Consider the following 21,806-nt stretch of genomic DNA (forward strand, 5'->3'; position numbering starts at 1 on the left):
TATTTACTAAAATTATGCACACTGTCTTCTTAGCAAATTGTACGTTTGTGTTTCCCAGGCCAATATTTTATGTGGGGGAGCAATTGGGGTTCTCAAGCACAGCCATTCCCTGTTGATGACAGATTTTCTCTCTATGGTTGTGAAGGAATCACAAAGCCATTTGGGGTTTGAGGTTTTTACTAGCCTTTCATTGCCTAGACTCAGTGGACAGGAGATGGACCACATAAGAACAATACGGATCCCTCGTTGTTGGTGTTCATATAAAACCTGCATTTTGATGCCACCGTGAGAATCCAAGTCCACAGGAATCATTTCCTGGCAGAGCAAATAACAGTCTAGAACATTCTAAACTGGAACACCGTTCTGATGCCTTTTCCCCCCCTTTTATTCTCCTTTGTCCTGCTCCTTGCTTTAAATTTCAAAAATGTATACCCTGATGCATTTGGATTAGGGTGATCTATAGATGGATATTCCTGCTTCAGAAAGAGGAAGGTAAGACCTCTACAAGGAAATATGATACACCTTCTATTTGACACGATCTGGGAGCATGCCAGGAGGTCATCCTGGCATGTCACCATGCTCAGAAAGAGCAACTTAATGATGTTCTAAAACATAATTGTTATTTTTGGCAGATAAAGTCCTCTGAAGTTGAATTGGCTCACATAGTGTAATCCCACAGATCAGGTTAATCAATCCAGCAGTTTAAGAGTACATTTACGATTAATTTTCCTCATAGAATGATCAAACCACTGCTCTAAGCTAGATACTCTAAGGGGGCATTTTTGGGATTTTTCTGTGCCTAGGTATGGTGGTTGACTGGCAACATTCCCTCTGGGTATTGTCAAGGCCCAAGCAGTTTCACTCATTCTTTATGGCCAGGCTTTTCAAATGGAGTTCATTTATCCTGAGGGAAATATGCAACATGCCACAGGGGTCGATAAAGCTGCAGGATAAATATGGTTCATTTTTCTAAGAATATCCTTTTTATTGAAGACTTTCAGTGAAAAGAGTAATTTAACAGCTAAGTAATTTATCAGAAATATGTTGTAGAATATATACATATTTGCATGAAATTTTAGGAGAAAATGTGAAACTTTTAGGAATTTGATGCTAAGGAAGAGCTGCTTCAGATACCTCTCTCAGACTCCTCAGGCTGCACAGAAGGTTCTCAGTATTAGAGGGCAGAGGATCCTGGAAAACGGTCATTTAAAGTGAATCCATTCAAGGGCTCCTGGATGGCTTGGTTGGTTAAGCATCTGACTCTCGATCTTAGCTCGGGCCTTGATCTCAGGGTCATGAGTTCAAGCCCCACATTGGGCTCCACACTGGGCACGGTGTCTACTTAAAAATAAGTAAATAAATAAAGTGAATCCACTTAAAAGGAAGACCAAGCATTTCATAGTAAATAGTAGGGAGAGAAAGTGTAGATTAGAATTTTATATTGAAATTAAACTAAAAATACAAAAGATAGCTTCATTTTACCCCATGTCTAATAGAACTGAAGTTATCATTGCAATCATGCAGTATTTCTTTAAAAAACAAAGGATGATTTATGTTTTGGGAAGATTTTTGGCATGCCACGGTATGCAAACCTGCAGCATGATACATCATCTTTTTTTCCCTTTTGACTTTTACAGCATGACCATAAAGTAGATTAGGTTCACAAGAATGTTCCAAAGGTCCATCAGTGTTCTCAAGGGAGTTAAATCCTTGTTATTCAAAAATTCTCTTGCAGAGCACTTACCCAATCAAGAATTTTGTCAATTTTCTCTTCAACTATTAGCGATCTGTCGTTTTAAAAGGGCTTTGTGCATGTTTCAGTCGTTTACCTAACACTACTTCTTTGACTTCATGAAGTCCTGCATTGCACCCAAATTTTGTCATTGTCTTTACATTGTTTTGTCAGGTATTCACCTGAGAGCCTGATAGGGGAAGATGCACAAGATATACAAGGTGGGGAGGGTGCCGTATAGAAATGAATTCTAGAGTTAAGCAGGAAATCAATTTTATAAGTAGTTCTAGTGAATATTTTACATCTCCATGACATTTTTCTTCCCTACATAGCCTTAGAAACTACAGAGACTCAGACACACTTAAACAATGGAGACTCCAGCACACATGCCTTTGTAATGAAAGATACTTTGGGGAAGGTGGAAAAGCACTTGATAGTGTAGAACTTTGGGTAATTAACTGATCACTTGTTCATGGACTATAACAAAATGAGATTGGTTTCTTAGAAGAACTCTGTCTTTACTGGCAGGTACCCCTCCAGCCTTCCTCTGCACAGAGCTGGAATGGCCCCCCACACAGGTAGGAGTCCTGGTTAGACACTTTCAAAACAAGATCAAAAGTATTCCCTGCTCAGCTGGTTTCCGTGCATATGGATCTATTCTCATTCACCAACAAACCTGCATTAGGGTCTCTTCATGGAATATAATGTTGATCGATCTGCCATTTGGCTGTCACCAAAGGTGACATTCATGACAGTTTCTCTGAAGAATGTAGACTTCACCCATTCCTTCAAATTTCAAAACTTCTATCTTTTTGAAGCAAGGGTTCCAGGTCTGGTCGAAACTGTATGTACCAAGGCAATCTGAGACATGTCTAAGCAAATTTGGCAAACTGGTAGGCTAAGTCCTTGAGAAATCTATTTGCATGAAGGACCAAGGAGCCTTGCAGGAAATAATCCCAAGGGAAAAGAGAGGGTGACAGGTTTGGCCCAGTAACAAATCTTGGTGTTGAAGGGCGCGGGACATAAGACTACCTAGCTTTAGTGGACCTTGAATAGAAAATCCTGTTAAGTGGAGAGAAAGGCATTTTCTGGTTTCCAGTTGGGAACACAGTGTGGTGTTCCGAGGGCCTCTGAGAGTTCCAGCTCACTCTGGAGGGAAAGGGTCTCATTGTCCACCAAGGCCGTGGTACTGAACAGGCCTGGTGCTACCTGTGATGCTCTCAGGGCCCAGCAGAAAAAGTGGCTGAGGAGACACCTGGGTGGCTCAGCAGTTGAGTGTCTGCATTTGGCTCAGGGTGTGATCCCTGGGGTCCAGGATCCAGTCCCGCATTGGGCTCCCTGCATGGAGCCTGCTTCTCCCTCTGCCTGTGTCTCTGCCTCTCTCTGTGTCTCTCATGAATAAATAAATAAATAAAATCTTAAAAAAAAAAAAAAGAAAAGAAAAGAAAGGAAAAGAAAAGAAAAAGTGGCTGACCTGAGACTTACTGCAAGTGGTTCCCAGCAGAGGTAGCAGTGCCCAGTAGATGCCTAGCTGACGGGGCTGGTTTATGAGCACCTGAGAGCCACTCCCTGAATTCTTCTAGGAATAATTATGGGAAGACTTTGTAGAGAACTGGAAGTCCTGCATTAGATCTGAGCAAGAGCCAGCGGAATAGACTGGTGTTAGGGTGTCACCATGTGTCCCCCAGTCTGATGGGCCCAAAGCAGGATAGTGTAGTAGATGCTGTCAGCACTCTGCCTGTGGGCACACTGGCCCATCTTCCCCAGCTGGCACCTGCATCTCTTCCCTGCAGGCTTCCTCGGGAAAGGCCAGCTGGAAGTGCCAGGTATTAATGCTCCCCAGGAGCAGCCTTCAGGCAATGCCTGATGGGAGTATAAATGCCTCAGCTTCCACCCCTCAGAATAACTCAGGCTGTTTAATACTCCTAGCACCCCCTCTCCAGGGGGTAAACTCTAATTTCTCTTAGTACTAACTAGCCTGATAGCACCCTTTTGGGGGCCTTCTTATCCTCCTCTGTCTCTCACCCACTCCCCTGCCAGTGTTTACTGGGATTCTATCTCAAACAAATGACTTGCATTTGACTCCTTTTCTTAAGGTCTGTTTCTAGGGGAACCCACGCTAAAACGAATGGGCTATGCTAGGAGCAAACCAAGCAGTACCAGTCCACTCTTTGGGCTGTTTTATCTTGTGTCTTCACCAACCTGTTTTTTACATTTGCATTTTGGTGTTAATGCCTTTGGTTTTTACTGACCATGCCCAGCATCAGCCACAGGAGTCTATTTCCATAGGAAGCAGCTAAAGACCTAATTCTGTGACTCATCCCTTCCTATATGAAATTCATTGTGAGGGATTTCTTCTAAAATTTTTTCTAAGAGAATTTTGCTTAGCCTGAGAAGCTGGTGTATTTTCTTTACTGTGGTAAAGAGAATTAGGTACCAGGTTCTCTCACCTCTCTGTCTCTGTCTCTGTATCTCCCCCTCTCTCCTTGTCCCGACTTCCCTGCCTTACAGGAAGCTCAGAAGCCAATTTGGAGTCCAATAACAGTAAATACACAGAACTTTATCACCTGCATATGTGTGCTTCTCTTCTCTAGTCTTTTTTTTTTAATTTTTTTTTAAAATTTTTATTTATTTATGATAGTCACACACAGAGAGAGAGAGAGAGGCAGAGACATAGGCAGAGGGAGAAGCAGGCTCCATGCACCAGGAGCCCGACGTGGGATCCAGGATCACGCCGTGGGCCAAAGGCAGGCACCAAACCGCTGCGCCACCCAGGGATCCCTCTCTTCTCTAGTCTTGATTTCACTTCATGTATTTTCTCTAGTCCTGGTAATTTATTCCCAACTATACTTACCTTTGTTTTTATTTTATTTTAATATTTTATTTATGTATTTGAGAGAGAGAGAACATAAGCAGGGGGAGCAGCAGGCAGAGGGAGAGGGAGAAGCAGGCTCTCTGCTGAGCAGAGAGCCCAACGGGGGGCTTGATCCCACAACCCCAAGATCATGACCTGAGCTGAAATCAAGAGTCAGATGCTTAATCGACTGAGCCACCCAGGTGCCCCTATACACACCTCTTTGTAAGCAGCTTCAAATCTTCTGTGGATCTAGTGGACTTATAAATAAGGTGTCACGTGAGCATTCATTTAATGAATGACATTTGGATGCCAACTACACAGAAATGCTCTTATGAAAATAGGGATGCATGAATCTCCCCTCTACAATGTCTTCTTATTCCTTAAGGCAGAGCTTTTCAAACTCTCTAGGCTCTGTGATTGCTTCCTCAAATGAAATCTTATGTGAGATGAATACCATGTAAATTTTCAAAAAGCTGCTCTGGTTGAGAAGTGTGGGTGGGAGGACGAAGGACACCCCTCCCGCAGCTTGGGCCGTCCCCTTCTCCATCTCCCCTTGGCCCTTGGACACCACCTCCTAAGCCCAAGGTCTCTGCAGAGCCCAAGTTGACTAATAGCTCTAGTGGACACGCAGCAGGGTGTAGGGCCCCAGAGCCCAGGGTCAAGGAGGCATTGTGCCACCACTCAAGAGAGAGGAAGCTCCATCTGGCCACTGGCTGAGGGGCTGAGGGTCCCCCTGTCTCAGTTTATCTTAAACCAGGGGCTGACCCACAGATCAAGGAGTAGCCTCAGGGCAAGCCTCTGCCCCAGCCACCTGTTTGCCACTTCCTCTCTGTCTGGGCCCTCTTTCTGGACCACTTGACACCTCTTCACGGTCCCCTTCAAGGTGCAGTGAGATGGCAGGAGCAGGGCTGGGCAGGTAGGAGGGGCCCAGGGGCTCAGGGGTAGGGGCTGGGTGTGGAAGGACACAACCCAGCATGCTTCTGGCTCTGGCTCTTCTCTGGATGATAGTGGTTTCACGCTGAGACTCAAATGCCCCCCCCTCCCCCACACACCCCCGTTCGTCTAATAAGGAAACCTTTTTGACCTAGCCAGTTAAAAGTCCTGGCTCTTCGTCTCATTACTGCCAAGCCTCGAACTAAAGAGGTGAAAGCTGGCAGCCTTGGGCTGCCTTCAACTTGGCAACTGCCCCTCGGAGTCTGTGTCTCAAAGTCCCAGCCTCTCAATAGGGCTGTGTTTTCAATCCTGCTTAAACAAAGCGGAGGTCTCCCCCCTGGGCCTGAGCTCTCCATTCCCATCTTTCTGTGGGGGATTAAGAGCTGCTCTCTTGTTTGGGTGTCACTCTCCCTTTGAACTGCTGTGGCTTCATCGAGTTTCAGGCTCAGCTTCCTGCCAGGAAGTGGATTTACCTCTGATTTGTTGTTACTCTCTCCACAGGAGGATGCGGAGGGTGAGGGCCAGCGGGTCCCCTTCTCCCCAGGCCCTCTGCCCATCCCCCACCTCTCTCCAAGCCACCTTTTCCTCCATGGGCATAGTCGGTGGGGGGACTCTGCAGGGAGGGGAGCCCCGGGCTGCTCACTCTGGGGGCACAAAGGAAAGTGTGTTAGAGGAGGCACAGAGGCTGGGTGTGCGCACGCCAGGCTGTGGGGGGTGGGGGGAGGAGGGGGACAGTCCTGAACTGACAGGAGGCTGGCTTTGGCTTCCCTCTGCAGCCTTAGCCCTAGAACTCTTCTTCCTCTGGTCTCTAGAGGCCCAGAAAGTGGGTGAAAGAGACATTTCTGCCCTGGAGCTAAGCTTACACAAGAAGGCAGATCTCTTGAGTGCAAATCTAGGACGATTTCTACTGCAACACTCCGGAAATATGCACTTTTACCTTTATTGGCAGTCAACAGAATATTATAGATACAGGCCTTGGAGTTGGGGTGGAGAGAGAGAGAGACAGAGAGAGAGAGAGAGAATGTGTGTGATGTAGGAAGGAGGATAAAGTCATTTGATTTTTGGTACCCTGACAATCCAGACAAAGAGAGATTTTTTTTTTTAATTTTTTTTTTCCTGGAGGGGATGCCACTGTCCTTCTCCTGGAAAAGATTTCCTAGAAAAGATCAAGAGAAATATCAAAGTATAGTTAGGCTGACATTACCTAGAGTGTATAAAAAGTGGTTGTCCAGTGTCTACAAAATAACTTTTGTTATTAATCAGGAAAAGGGGAGCTGTGGCAATAAGACCCCACATTGGTCCATATTTCTGGAAATCCTACTCAGGGGCACAGAGTAGTCCCTGGAGAGCTTTCTAGAGCTCAGGAAAGAGAAGCTAAGGAAAGGTAGTGATCTGGCCCAGGGAAAGAGACCAGCTCTGGGTTAGGACAGGTGTTTTTTGTTTTTTGATTTTAGGATTTTATTTATTTATTTGAGAAAGAGAGAGAGCGAGAGAGAGCACGAGCAGGGAGAGGGGCAGAGGGAGAGGGAGAAGCGGGCTTCCCGTTCAACTACCTGAGCCATCCAGAGGGCCCCAGGACAGGTGTTTAATCTTGTTTGTTTGTTTTCTTCATGTGCTAGCCCCCTACAGTACCAGTCAAAAGAGAAAATTGCCCTCCAAAACTGGGTGTGAAGGATGGGGGGTGCACTGAGATTAAGACAGGTGTGGGGTGTGAATGAGTCATATTCGTTCACATGTATGTGAGACATGTGACATTCATTCACATGTATGTGAGACATTCATTCACATGTATGTGAGATAGACAGAGATGGGTCAAGGTGATAGAAACAACCTCGTTCACAGGAGGAGAAGGATGGGCAAAGCAGCTATAAGTGAAGGGCAAAACAGTTGAAAAGAGAAGCGTAGCTGGAGGATAAACAAAGGTAAAGAGAGCCACCGTCCAGGGCCTGGCCCTCTCCTGGGTCACCGGCCTGAGGGGTGCTGGCCGGGGCCCTGTCTGCCGTTCTCCTCACAAAGCCTGGGTTGTACTGTTGGTAGGGCTGGGCCTCCCGGTCTCCGAGGTCCTGGCTGGGGCCGCCTGCCCTGGGAGCCTCCCTTGTGCCGCCAGAAGCCCCAGATTTGTCCAAGTGCCAATACCTAATGAGCAGCTCATTTGAATCCATGAAAGTACCAGGGAGCAAGGAGACATGCTAATTAAAGTGATTGCTGTTCTTTAATTAAGCAATAATTCCCCCAAAGAGGGCATTATCATGCAAATAGAGCCCTCTTGGGTGAGGTAAGGGCTTTGGACAACAGCTGAGGTCTGTTAATAAGGCCCCTGAGCATTGGAGGGCAGGGATGCAGAATGCCCCGTTGAGCTGGGTGATAGAGCAAGGGAAATAATCACGGCCCCGTAGCCCCGCGCTGTCTTTGTCCCTCCAGGCTTTGGTTGCAGAGCGGTGGGAGGCAGGGACCCACCTCCCCTCCCTGGGATTCTTCCCAAGAGAGGCTTTCAGGGCTGTGTGGGGTGGAGAGGTTTGTAGGACAGTGTCTAGTTTGGCCCTTTGCACAATCAGCGTCCCAATTATCAGAGCATCAGCGCAGAAGGGGAGGCGGGGGTGGGAGCGGGGCTCCTCCACGCTCCGACACTTGGAAGAAGCCACAGAAGGTCAAGCCTCACTCAGCTGCTGGAACACAACAGAAAGCGCATGAAATCACTCCTGCATCTGGATGACCAGGGCTGAGCTGCTTCCCGCTCCAAGACCCAGTTTCCTGGGCCGCTGGTAGCTGCCCCCACCCGGTGGATGAGAGTGAAGGCACCGGGCACGGGGCCTGCCCTCGGACCAGTGGTTCTCTCCCTGGGGTCATCTGCCCCGGAGTAAGGCTGCAATCTTTATATTTTTTATTTGCTAAATCGGAAAACCTTATCCCCGGGGGACATTGCCAATAGCTAGAGAGTTTTGCATTGTCACCACTGAAGGACTAAGTGCTACTGGCATCTGGCGGGGAGAGGCCAGGGTGGCTGCTATACATCCTACAAGGCACAGGCCACCCTTCCCACCCCCCAGGAAAGAATTATCTAGTCCAAAACACCACATCGTGCTCAGGTTGAGAAATTCTGCTGTAAAGAACACTTGATAAATCAGAGTTAAAGGAAAAACTGCAAAAAGGAGGGGGTACATTTTCTGGAGCAAGACTGTAGCGGTGTGGTCATAAATCACCTCCGGGACAAATGGACCCTTTGGGGGATATTTCTCGTTTCGCAAGGCAGCCTTTGGCCCATGATCATGTTTTTAGAAACTGAACAGATGAGACTGAGAGGTACAGGCTGGTGCTGGGAGCCCCGTGCAAGGAGCAGGACCAAGGACACTGATGATGAAAGTTGGGGGGCTTCAGAGACAACACAAAGCCAGCTTGGAGGGAAGAGCAAGGTGCTCCCTCCTGTGACCAGAGCCCAGGGAGAGGCACCAAGGAGGGCCCAGGCTGGGGCAGAGTGAAGCGGCCTTAGACTGTGACCGTGACCTTGACTCCTCCCTCACTCCAGAGGCTAAGGGTGACAGGGGAGCTCGCGCTCACACTGCGCTTCCCCTTCTCATCAGCCCAGAGGGTTGGAACGATCCATCGATCCATCCATCCTTCGATCCATCGTCATCCTCAGGTTGCAGCCACAGACATTAAAGGACTTCCCCGGGGCCCCAAGCCTAGTGAGATCCAGGGTTTCATTTGAGGCTACGTCAGAGGCTGGGACAGCCCGGGAATGAAGTCTCAGCGGGCACAGATCTCCAGCTCTCCTCGTCCGGCTGCACCGAAATGAGGCCCCTCCACCAAGTGCCCCGTGGGACTGTGGGACCGCCGAGCTATGCCTGCATTCAGGGCTCTGGGTCCCCACCACACCCCCGGAGGGCAAAGGCCAAAACCTGGTTTTGCCCATCACGGCTGCTTCCTTCTGCTACACCTTTGCTCATCCTCTTGTCCACCTGGACAGTTTTCCTAACTTCTGGGGTCCGAGGTGGGGGGCTGGCTGGTGCTTCTAGAACCGTCTTCCTCACGGCCTGTGTGTCAGGTGGAACTTGTGCCCTGCCCTGGGGGACAGGGGTAAAGTCAACAAACCAGGCGGTCCAGCTAAGGGAAGATCAAGCCTCTTGCTCCCAGAAATCTTGGAGCCCTTTCAGTTTTGTGTTCACTCCCTGCAAAATAAATGTTTTGTGTTACAAGGAGACAGAGATAGTATCTCATCGGCCCTACTAGTTTAGTGAGGCCTCTGCCAACCTCTCACTCGACATTTGGCAGGGGGGGAAGGAGCGTGGAGAAAAACAGGCCCAGGTTCTGTTTGCAAAACATTTTCATCAGTCAAAAAGCTGCCAGGGTTGCAAATATTAAATAAACCCCTGACTCATGGAGACACATACCTTGCTTTGCTTTGCTGATCGGCTGGGTAACAGACAGAAATTACGTTACTTTGGAAGTGACAGCTCTAACATTCTGCAGACTTCTCAAGACGGCTCTGGCTTTTTCTGAACAAAGAACAATCCACAAAAACGCCCATGGTTTGCAATGCATAGGAGTCTGTTTACAGGATCACAGACTTGGGCCCTCTCCTTGGTCAAAGGGGACGTGGTGAGATCACCCATTTAATCGCCTTCCACCTCCAGGTGGGGCTGGCTGGCCCGAAGGTCTTCTGCTAGTGGATTTAGTGAGAGTGTGGCCCAAGCCTCAGGCCCCTACAGTGAGTTCCCTAAGGGCCAGCCCCGGCCCCGTTTTTTCCATTGCAGAATTTATAAGTGGGTTTGAAATGAGAGCATGGTGGTGCTTTGCCAGGAACAAAGGTTTTCAGTGTATTCCAGTCACTAACCTAAGACACCATAATATAAGCCAGGCTCCCCTTCCCCGACTCTAGCCAGTCCCCAAGTGAAAGTTCATCCAAGAACAATAATAGTAACAGTATAGCCAACACTTCAGACTGAGCTTGGTACGTGCGAGGCATTGTTTTAATCCTCACAAAACCAGGAGGAAGGTGCTATTATTGCCATCATTTTGGTACTTTGCTGAGGATCTTTGCTAGTTCCCTTGTTCTAATGTCAGACAAGGCTCCCGCCAGATCTCTTTCTCTCTGGACCCCCAGGGTGTCCCCCTCATCTGGCCTGAGAGCAACTTCTTCCATCAGCTCTGAATCAGTTCAACCTGTCCCTTTCTGTGGTTCTCTTCCAAGAACCATTTGTCTCTTGCCTTTTAAACCTATAACCTCAAGTCTACACCATAATGAACCAGTGTTTGTTCATAGGCTGCTTTGCATGGCTTCCTCATTGTCATGGAGACACATTTGAAAGGCTGCATAAGAGTTGCGTGTGTGGGTGGCTCAGTGGTTGAGTGTCTGCCTTTGACTCAGGTCATGATCCCAGGGTCCTGGGATCCAGTCCTGCATCAGGCTGCCCACAGGGAGCCTGCTTCTCCCTCTGCCTGTGTCTCTGTCTCTCTCTGTGTGTCTCTCATGAATGAATAAATAAAATCTTTTAAAAAAATTCTTCAAAAGAGAGAATTATGGGGATCCCTGGGTGGCTCAGCGGTTTAGCGCCTGCCTTTGGCCCAGGGTGTGATCCTGGAGACCTGGGATCGAGTCCCACATCGGGCTCCCTGCATGGAGCCTGCTTCTCCCTCTGTCTCTCTTTCTCTCTGTGTCTCTCATGAATGAATAAATAAAATCTTAAAAAAAAAAAAAAGGAAAAGCTTTCTGCAAGAGGTATTACTTAATTAAAAAAAAAGAGAGAGAGAGAATTATGTGTGTGGATTGTGAAGCTCACCTGTTGGAATTCGAATCCAGCTCTTTTCTCTCTAGTTGTGCCACTGTGGGCCAGCTACTCAATCTCTCTGAACTTTGGTTTGTGCACCTATACAGTAGGAAGAAGAATGCCTACGTCACAGGAATGGTAAATGAGTGCTTACGGACAATGCTTAGAGCTCTGTGCCTGGCACTTAATAGAGACTACATAAGTGCACATTTTATCTCATCAAAAAAGACTAAGTGCCTCAAGAGCTGAGATGCTGTTACGTCCTTCTACTGGCAAGCTAGTGATGAACAAAGAGAAAAAACTTAATAAGCATTTGTTGACTTGCTTGGGTCTTTGGCGGCTCAAAAAAAAAAAAAAAAAAAAAAAGGTAGGAAGGTATATACTGACCTTGCCCAGGAAAGCAGCAAAATAGGAGGCAGACACAAAGAAGGGGGAAAAGATTGTTTGGCCTGATACTATCTTGAAGGTGCTTAGTAAACGTCATTGAATAAATTGATTATACTTAAAAAATCAGCAAACATTAACTTTGAGAACAATGGCAATGTTAGCATTCTAAAGGTCGAGAGAGAAATAGAGGAAGAAAAAGAAGCAGGATGGTGATGTATCCATCCCCCCTCCTTCCTGCCTTTGGCTCACTTTCCCAAGAGCTGAAGTCTCTAGGGTGCCCTTAGGGTGGAAGTATGCACAGACCCTGGCACTAGAGGAAAAGAAAGGGCTAAATCTCCCAATTATGGCTGTGGATGGGGACAGAGGGGAAGCCAGGGAACAACCATCTCACTGGTGACTTTCCTCGGCAGACAGATCACGCGGCTCGCAGACGGGAATCCACGTGGGCTGACCATCTCAAAGAGGCCCAGAAATCTTTGCCATGTTAGAGGACGATCCAGCCAGCCTTCTCGCTCTGGAAGGGGCCTCCAGGTTACAAGCCTCCTAGTCAGGAGGGTAAGAGGCTGACTCGCGTGGGGTGTGTGTGTGTGTGTGTGTGTGTGTGTGTGTGTGTAAATTTGGACTTTGCCGAGAGGAACAAGGCATCTCTGAGCCACCCTCATGCGTGGAGGCAAGAGATGGAGCCTGGTGAGCTTAAGAGGGCACATGTAGGTCCCAAAGTCATGGCTCCAGAGAGTAGGTAAAAAAAGAAAATGATCTCACTCTGGGAAAAAAGCTTGAGTCCCCACACTTTGTGTGGTTTGGGATTTTTTTGAGTTTAAGTCCCCCAGGCTCCCACCTCCATTCCTCCCATCTACAGAAAGGCCTCTGCCCTCCCCCTCGGGCACTTGTGAAGAATGTTAAGCACGGTATCTCCTCTGGCACGGTCCTTTCATCAAGGTGGAAGCCCTTTGTGAAGGGGCCCAAGAGAAGCTTGGGGGGCAGGGGAGGCTAATTGGCTCAGCGTTGAGCTTCTGACAAATCCTGAAATGAATACAACAGAGGAGCCGGGAGAGAGGTGTTCCTGAATGCAGGTGGGGGTCTGAGTGAATGGGAGGGGGCCTGTGCCTGGGCTCTTCTACAGGTTTTCCCAAGCCCCCTCCCAGCCTGGGACCAGGTGGGGGGATGGTTGCTAATCTCAGGCCCCTGCTTGTCACCAGGGAGCGCTGCCATCTGGAGGGTGGAGACAGAAGGCCCCCCAAATCCAAACTATCTCCCTATGGATCTACTACAGGTTCCAAAGGCCTACACCTGGAGAGCCATCCCTTTAGGTCCTGGGAGAACTAATTGTAAAGCTGCTATCAGCTCCTGACACCTTAGACTGAGTGCGTTCATGGGAGCCCTGCAGCCCAGAAACGTGCCCCTAAACCCATAGCCAGTTTGCATCTCCAGCCTGGAGAAGTCCCAGTCCCACTGGGAGCAGATCAGGGGCAGTGAGGAACAACTTTCTAACAGCATAATGGCTCATCAGAGAGAGAGTGAGGAGTGGATTTGGAAGGGGAAGGGGAATGGCCCCTAATTTCAAGTGTTCTCAATCCCTGCTGTGCCCCCCTAAACCTTCCACATGCAGGTATCTAGCTCACAGGCGCTCTCTCCCTTTTCTGGCATAAACGGAAAGACTGTATCTGAAGCTCAAATTATTGAGGAGACTCACCCAAGGCAGGAGCCACAAGCTTCTTCGGTCCCCTAGGTCTGCTCCCACGGGCCAGTGTTCCAGGTCCCCTCTCATGGTATCCTCTCCCTGCGGAGCCCTGGTCCAGGGTCTCTCTACCCCCCGCCCCCGACACCTAATAAGGCTGGGGTGGCCATGCAGAGGACCCCATTCAGAACCATTGTTTTAAGAGGTATCAGGATTAATGCACCTTATAAGTTTCTTTTTTTTTTTAATTTTGTTAACAAACAGTGCAATATTCAGTGATTCGTTATACAACACCCGGTGCTCATCATAACAAGTGCCCTCCTTAATACCCATCACCCAGCTCGCCCATCCTCCACCCACCTCCCTCCATCAACCCTCAGTTTGTTAAGAGTCGTTTATGGCTTGTCCTTATCTCCTTTTTTACTTTTCCCTCTTCTCCTATGTTCATCTGCTTTTTTTTTTTAAATTCCACATATGAGTGAGATCATATGGTATTTGTCTTTCGCTGACTGACTTGTTTCACTTAGCATAATACCCTCTAGGTCCATCTGTGTCATTGCAAATGACAAGACTTCATTCTTTTTTGACAGCTTAGTAAAATTCCATTATGTGTGATATATATATATATATATATATATATATATATATATATATATATGTCATGTCTTCTTTATCCATTCATCAGTTGATGGACATTTGAGTTCTTTCCATAATTTAGCTATTGTGGAAATTGCTGCTATAAATATCAGGGTGCATATACCCTTTTGAATCTGTCTTTTTGTATCCTTTGGGCAAATATTGAGTAGTGCAATTGCTAGATCATAGGGTAGTTCTATTTTTGACTTTTTGAGGAAAGTCTGAACTGTTCTCCAGAGTGGCTGCACCAGCTTGCGTTCCCGCCAACAGTGCAAGAGGGTTCCCGATAAGTACTTTTAACTAACCAGAAGAAAACAGTTGGTTGCATAACGCAAAAGCAAGACTAAGACTAATGATTAATGAGATTTCCTTTTTAAATATATGTAAGTGTTTATTTTGTTAACAAGCACAAAGAAATGCTTACCAGGTGCCTAGCTTGTCTGGTTACCAGTCTCCTAAATTTATGTCACTTATGGATAAATACCTACATGCTATATACAGCAAGCATTGTCCTTCCTTACTACTAATCTGTAAAAGACTATATAACACAAACCAGTAATTCATGTGTGCTCCATCTTTCATTGCCTGTGTAACCTGATAGGTGCTCACAGCTAAAGCAATTAGAGACAGCTTTGGTCTGTAGGAGAGGAATTCACAATGATTCTTAACTTACCACAAAGATGATGATAAAAATAAGACTAGTTCATCTTTATTTTTGATTATGTCCTTGTTTCTGGGCCAAGTTCTTTATGTGTATTGCTTCACTGAACCCTCACAAAGTCTTAGCAAATGGTACTATTCCTGTTTCTCATTTTGACGAGAAAACAGATGCACAAAGCGGGTTAGGTGCAAGTTAGTTTTCAAAACGTTCTCTGCAGCTGCTCTAAGGGATATCCACAACTGTTAAGGACTGGTGGTTGTCTAAACCAAGCTGATGAAAAGTAAGAGCGGTCATTATATGGTGTTGCCTGCTGTGTGTCAACCACCAGACAACCAGTATCGTATACTTTAAATCCTTGGAACAACCTGGCTACCTGTTGCATTGATACCTGTTTTGCTGATGAAGAGTCTCACCCAAGTATAGCTTCTGGACAATAGGACCAAACAGAAGCCCTTCAGCACTTCCAGGGACGAGCCCAGTTAGAACTGCCCTAGGTGTTAGGTGTGCACAGGGGACTTAAAACCCAATCCTCCAAGCAGCAGCTAAGAAGACATTAAGTCAAAATCTTTGTGTTCCAACCCATGCTAGAGCCTCGAAGTTGCCAGAATTTGCTCTAACAATGCCAGCCTCTTAGAGACCTTGGCATACTGTACTTCAAGAGGAAGGAGGGAATTTCTACCGTAGAGACAAAGTCATTGGCTCAAGTTCACACAGCGGACGGGAGGATTAGGAGGGATCTGGGAATAAATTATATCGAACAGGTTTCCTGGGCCTTAGTAGAGTGCTTTTTCGATGAGACCGTCTAGCTTCAAATAACTCATTCGTTAACTGCTGCCCTCTGCAAATCTCCCCAACTGGTCGTTCTCTTTCATGTCTCAGACAGGGGCTCCTTTGCCGCATGTAACCGAATGACACGGAAGGTTGGTGTCCATATCTGCTCAGCGCCGGCCTGTCTTTCTCTTTCCTGTAAAATGATCTCCACATTCTTTGCTAGTGCAAAGAAGATGTGTAAAGTCATTTTCTTCTGTCCTGGTGTGTGGGTAAATTAATCTAGCATCACAGACCCAGTCACAGAGTTAGGTGATCTGTGTGTAATGGGTTTAGGCAGTGAGTCTCCGGGGCTTAGCCTGTTCAGCATAAAAAAGGCCATAGAAATCTCCCTCTCCATGAAATCCTCTTGCACGTAATTCAGGAAGTGTACAAGACAGTGAGAATACAGTCAAGCTATTGGAATTTCTTTTTGGAGGAAAAAAATGTCTTACAGGGACAAACTGTTGATCACCAGCCTTCTGGTCATGGTAGGAGAGCTACCTTGCAGGCATCAGATGTAAAACTCTGAAGGCTTGGGGGAGGGTTGGGTCATTCAATTACATGTCAATATTAAATTACATCATAAATAATCAGAACTTCCTGCATATTTAATGGGAACTTTGTTGTATAAATTTGGAAATTATCCAAATAGAACAAGTGACTTCTGTTATTATTGAACCCCCTGGGTCCAACATATTGTGGGGGGTTAGTTGTTGTTTTGAACTTTGGAACCCTTAGCAGAGAGGAAAATGAAAGGCCCTAAACCAATTGACTTTTCGATGGTCATTTTCCCTTCTCTTTGTCAGTTTTAAACGGATTAATGGTTTTCTTATGCAAACAAGATCAAATAGAATCCAAAGCCATGACCCAAAGCAAAACATGTGAAATCACTGTTTAGTTGGAAATCCTTCAACGAACTGAGCCAGCTTGATGATCATCCACTTTGACCAACCTTGCTGTTGCCAAAAAGGACACTTCTTGACATTTGCCACGTCTATTAGATCATTTCTAACCCAAAGGATATTTTACAGGCTTATAATATTAAGGAGAGTTGGTATCAAATCCAGACAGTAAGTTTGAGTTTCTAACATAAGATACAATAAGATTAGTTATTATGATGACCCAAAGAATAAAGTCTCAAGGTCTTATTTACAGTTCAAACCCTCCCTATGTGGCTCCCATTGTCTCATTAACTCCACCTCCCACTGCTCCTCTGCTCTAACCCCTGGGCCATCCCTGTCTAGTCTTCTACCTGCAATCTTACTTTCATAGGAAGGACGGGATGGACCCTCGTTGGGGATAGACTCTACTTTCTGAGTTTCCCCCAGCATCTGAGCTGAGGTTAAGTTCTCTTTTTTCCTTTTTTTTTTTTTTTTTTTAAAGATTTCATTTATTTATTTGAGAGGGAGAGAGCATGAGTGTGCATGAGTAGGGGGAGGGGCAGCGGGAGAGGGAGAGGCAGACTCCCCACTGAGGAGACCTCCACGCCCCCCCCCCCCCCCAACATGGGGCTCAATCCCAGGACACTGAGATCATGACCTGAGCTGAAGCCAGATGCTTAACTGACGGAGCCACCCAGGAGCCCCAATCTCTTTCCTTCTTGAAGTCTTTCTTCCACCATTTCAGTTGAAAGTTGTTTTTATTGTTTTTTGTTTTGTTTTGTTTTCGTTTTTGTAGGGACCATTTACTGAGCTCCTACTGTCCTTCAGGTACCATGCTATGAATTGGACACTTTATCTCACTCCTTGAAAGGCGGCTACTATTTTCATATTAAATTTTTGTTTTGTTTTCTTTTTTACATGTAACCCATTTACAAAGTATTATAAAAAGCTAGAAGTTAAAAAGCCTCAGGTTTATCTCCATTCCTGTCAATACTATTTACACACTTTACATCAAAGGTAATCATTTTTAAGCTATTCTTTGGATCCTTCCAATGGTTCTTTATGCAAAAGATCAGCAAATAGATGTTCTTAGCATCTCCCTCCTAACTCTCTATAATAGGGCATGACACCGTATGCACCACTCTGCATTTACATCTGGCTCCCTGCCTTTCATTTCAGGACCTGTCCTAGAGTACTTTCTTTTAGCCCCTTCACACCACCCCCCTCCCCAGTTTTACTGTGATACAATTGACATGTGATACTGTATAAGTTGAAGGTGCTCAACATTACCATTTGATAGATGGATATATTGTGAAAAGGTCTCCACAATAAGTTAACATGTGTCACCTCACATAGTTACCATTTTTCTTCTTATGATGAGAACCTTTAAGATCTATTCTCTTAGCAACTTTCAAATACACAACTTAGTGTTGCTCCTTATTGGTCTCAGGGCTGTAGATTACTTCCCCAGGACTTATTTATTTTACGACTAAAAGTTTGTGCCTTTTGACCACCTTCACCCAATTCCCCCTCCGTCTCTGGTAACCACCAATCTGTTCTCTGTTAGTTCTATTACCTAGATTCCACACACAAGTGAGGTCGTCCAGCAGTTGTCTCTCCGTGTCTGCTTTATTTCACTTGGCATGAAGATCCATCCATGTTGCTGCAAATGGTAGAATCTGGAGTACTTTCCATAGCAGCTCTTTAGACTCTCTTTTGTTTTCTTTTCTCAGCTGTATACTATTCCACTGTGCAGCTATCGTTCCTCATGATGGATGATCCATCGGGTTGTTTTTGATCTGTCATAATGTTGCAGTGAATGGACCTTTGCATGCAGCATTTTATGTGAGTACAAGAGTACCTGTAGGATATATTTTAAGATTGGAAATACTGGATCAAATGGTAAAAGCACATGAAATTTTGGTAAATGTCATCAAATTTTCTTCCCTGGAGGCTGTAACATTTTTATTCTCACCATCAGTGTATGAATATATGGCATAGGTATTGCTATCCTCGTTTTATTTTTTTTTATATTTTTAAAAATTCTTTTAAAATTTTTTATTTATTTATTCACGAGAGACACAGAGAGAGAGAGAGAAAAGCAGAGACACAAGCAGAGGGAGAAGTAGGCTCCATGCAGGGAGCTGGATGTGGGACTTGATCCCAGGAACATGGATCACTCCCTGAGCCAAAGGCAGATGCTCAACTGCTGAGACACCCAAGCATCCCACTATCCTTGTTTTATGTATGAGGAAACCGAAGTCCAGAAAAATATAAGATCCTGCAGTTAATATTCAGATGGGGACTCAGTATTAATCACATAGTTGTCTGTATTGTTACTTATTTTATGTAGAGATGGGCCCAGTCCTTCTAAAGCTTTATGAACATAAGTCTTGATATTCAAAGTCTCTCTAGGAAACAGAAATTGGGGGCAATTAAGTCAGTGCCACGTGAGAGTGAGGGAAAAGGGAAATACGGTAGGAAAAGTCAGGAAACAAATGCAAGGTCACAGCTGGTCACTCAACAGACGCTCCGACTCAGCCACCAGGGATATCTCTAGATGAGATTTACTGAAATATCATGCCACTGGGTGGAGGAAGGGAGACGGAATCTGTTGTCCTCCTTTGTGTCCCTCTAAGGTTCATGGGGGGAGACACAGCCACACTTTTGGTTGGGTTACCTGGCCTTCTCAGCAGATGCTGGGGGAGTGAGTGAGATCCCAAGCTTTGCAGGGTCCAGGAACAGTGGGAGGAGTACCAAATGGGTCACCGTGGTAGCCAGGGGTCCTAGAGAAAGGTGAGGCCAAGGGATCCTTGTGGAGGTCCATAGATGTATTTAAATCTAGGCATTTTCTTTCTCTCTCTCTTTCTTTGATTTTATTTATTTGAAAGAGAGAGAGAGAGAGAGAGAGAGAGAGAGAGAGAGCATGAACAGGGGGAGGGGCAGAGGGAGAAGCAGGCTCCTTGCTGAGCAGGGAGCCTGATATGGGACTTCATCCTAGGACTCCATCCTAGGATCATGACCTGAGCCGAAGGCAGATGCTCAACCAACTGAGCCACCCAAGAGCCCCTAGGCATTTTCTTAGACCTCTTTAATTTAGTGCTTCATGCCTAAAAGGTGGTCAATGAAAAATTTTTAATTGACACATTCATTTGAAGTGATTATTTTTTTTTTAAAGATTTTATTTATTTGACAGAGTGAGAGTGTGAGTGCACAAGCAGGGGGAACAGCAGGCAGAGGAAGAGGGAGAAGCAGGCTCCCCACTCAGCAGGGACCCCACCCCAAAATGGGCTCTATCCCAGAGCCCTGGAATTATGACCTGAGCCAAAGGCAGAGGCTTAACCGACTGAACCACCAAGGCACCCCTCATTTGAAGTTATTAATAAAGATAAATATTCTTATCGTGGGGAGACACTAATATACAGTAATCAAGAGTCCAGTCTCTTAAGCCAGAGTCCCCGGGTCTGAACACAAGCTCTGACACTGACTAGGTGTGTGATGCTGGTCAGGACACCTCATGTTGCTTGGCCTCAAGTTTTCTCATTTGTAATACAGGACTAATGCTTAAAATAATACTTGGTGTAACAAGTGCTATGTAAGCATTAACTATTATTTTTATTATAATATCTAACTTTTATTCAGTGTTTGCTATTGCCAAGTACTAAGTACTTCACGTTTCACCTCAATTAATCTCCCCAGCAACTCTACAAAAGGAAGTCATATTATCAACCTTCTATGGGATGTTAATATCATCTCTATTTCAGAAATGATGAAAAAAAGACTCTAAGAGTTTAAATAATTTGACCAAGTCAAATGAGGTAGAGTCAGAATTTGATGTAGGTCTGCTGGACTCTACTCAGTCTATCATGTTATTCTTGGAGAACCAGTTTTAACATTTACTATTATAAAAGCACCCAATTCAGGCCTAAAATGCATTGTACAAACATCCGTGTCACTGAAGCATCTATCAACCTTCTAGTCATTGTGGACTTGGGCACTTGGCTCATGGTATTTCTCTTAACATTTCTCTCTGTCTCTCCAATGTTTGCTCATCTCTCCAGCCCTGATCCCATAAACAGGATGACCTGGAATCTTCCTCCACCAGCATCTAGTAGTACGTTAGACCTAATCATTACCTGGAACTGTTCCACTTTGGATATGGTGATCGTAACCAAAGACCTGATGGCTTTTTCACTCCTCAATCCTGCAACAACCACTCTTTAATCACACAGAAATCTCCTTTTCTTCTATGTAACATTTTCTTCTAGGTTATCATTCCTTTCCAGCTCACTCCATGGATCCTATGATTGATGATTTAAGTTATTACCAATCTCATTTAAGTTATTACCAATTTGATTTAATTGATTGATGATTTAAGTTCTTACCAATACCATGTATTATTCTCCTTCTTGCACATCACCCAGCAAAGCTCCACATTTGGATCAGTGTTAGCTCTTCCCCTTACCCTCGAATGGTTATATTTTGATACAGAAAATCAAACAGTCATGCAGTTTCCTCCACTACAAATTCATGATCCTCAACCTCAGCCACGCTCTCAGCATCACTTATTACTCCCATGATTGATTTTTAATTTTCAGTTTTCAGCTTTCATTTTCCCTAATGGCCGTTCCAAATCCTCACCACCTTCCTCAAGCATCTTTTTCACGTTCCACTCCTTGAATTCAGTAGACAACATTCCCTCTAAATTCATCAGGATAATCGAGGGCTTTAGTTATTGGAGTTTTAGAAATCCACCCTTGGTCACAAGTTTATAGGGTTCCATATTCTTCCTGAGGGATCACTTCTACTTTTATGGCATAAATATACCCATGCTGATGACTTTCAAATCTATATCTCTAGCTTGTACTTCTCAATCTTGAAGACCCGTGTCCATGGAGGTTCCACAGATATTTCAAATTCAATAGGTTCAAAATTGAACACATCATTGTTTCCCTAAGACCTATATCTCCTGAAGGGCATTCTTCTCTTCCCAGGCACCTTGGGGGTAGGAGGCATGACCACCATCTACTCAAGCTAAGAGGTTGATGTCATCCTTGAGTTCCCTTTCTTCCTTACTTTCCACATGGATTCAGTTTCCAAGTGCTGCCAAACTTTCTTGTTTCTAGAATCTCCCTTCTCTTCCCTGTCTTAGTGCAGTCTCTTGACCCAACTGGACTGTCCTGATAGTAGTTTCTGAAGCTTCCAAACTTTTTGATCTCAGACTTGGCCCCCTCGGTCTATCCTCATCACTGCTGCTAGCTAGGTGATGTTTCTAAACACAAATCTGACCATATCACACTCCCACTTAAGATCCTGCATTGACTCTCCATTGCCTACAGGATAAAGTCCCAGTTTCTTGGCATGACATGCATGGCCATCTGTGATTTGGCATTAGCTTCGTTCTGCAGTGCTTTCATTTACCAATCCCTATGGAGCTCCTTATGCTCCAACCAGAAAGAAGAGCTT

Source organism: Vulpes vulpes, chromosome 12 (assembly GCF_048418805.1).
Source record: "Vulpes vulpes isolate BD-2025 chromosome 12, VulVul3, whole genome shotgun sequence".
Classification (NCBI taxonomy): domain Eukaryota; kingdom Metazoa; phylum Chordata; class Mammalia; order Carnivora; family Canidae; genus Vulpes; species Vulpes vulpes.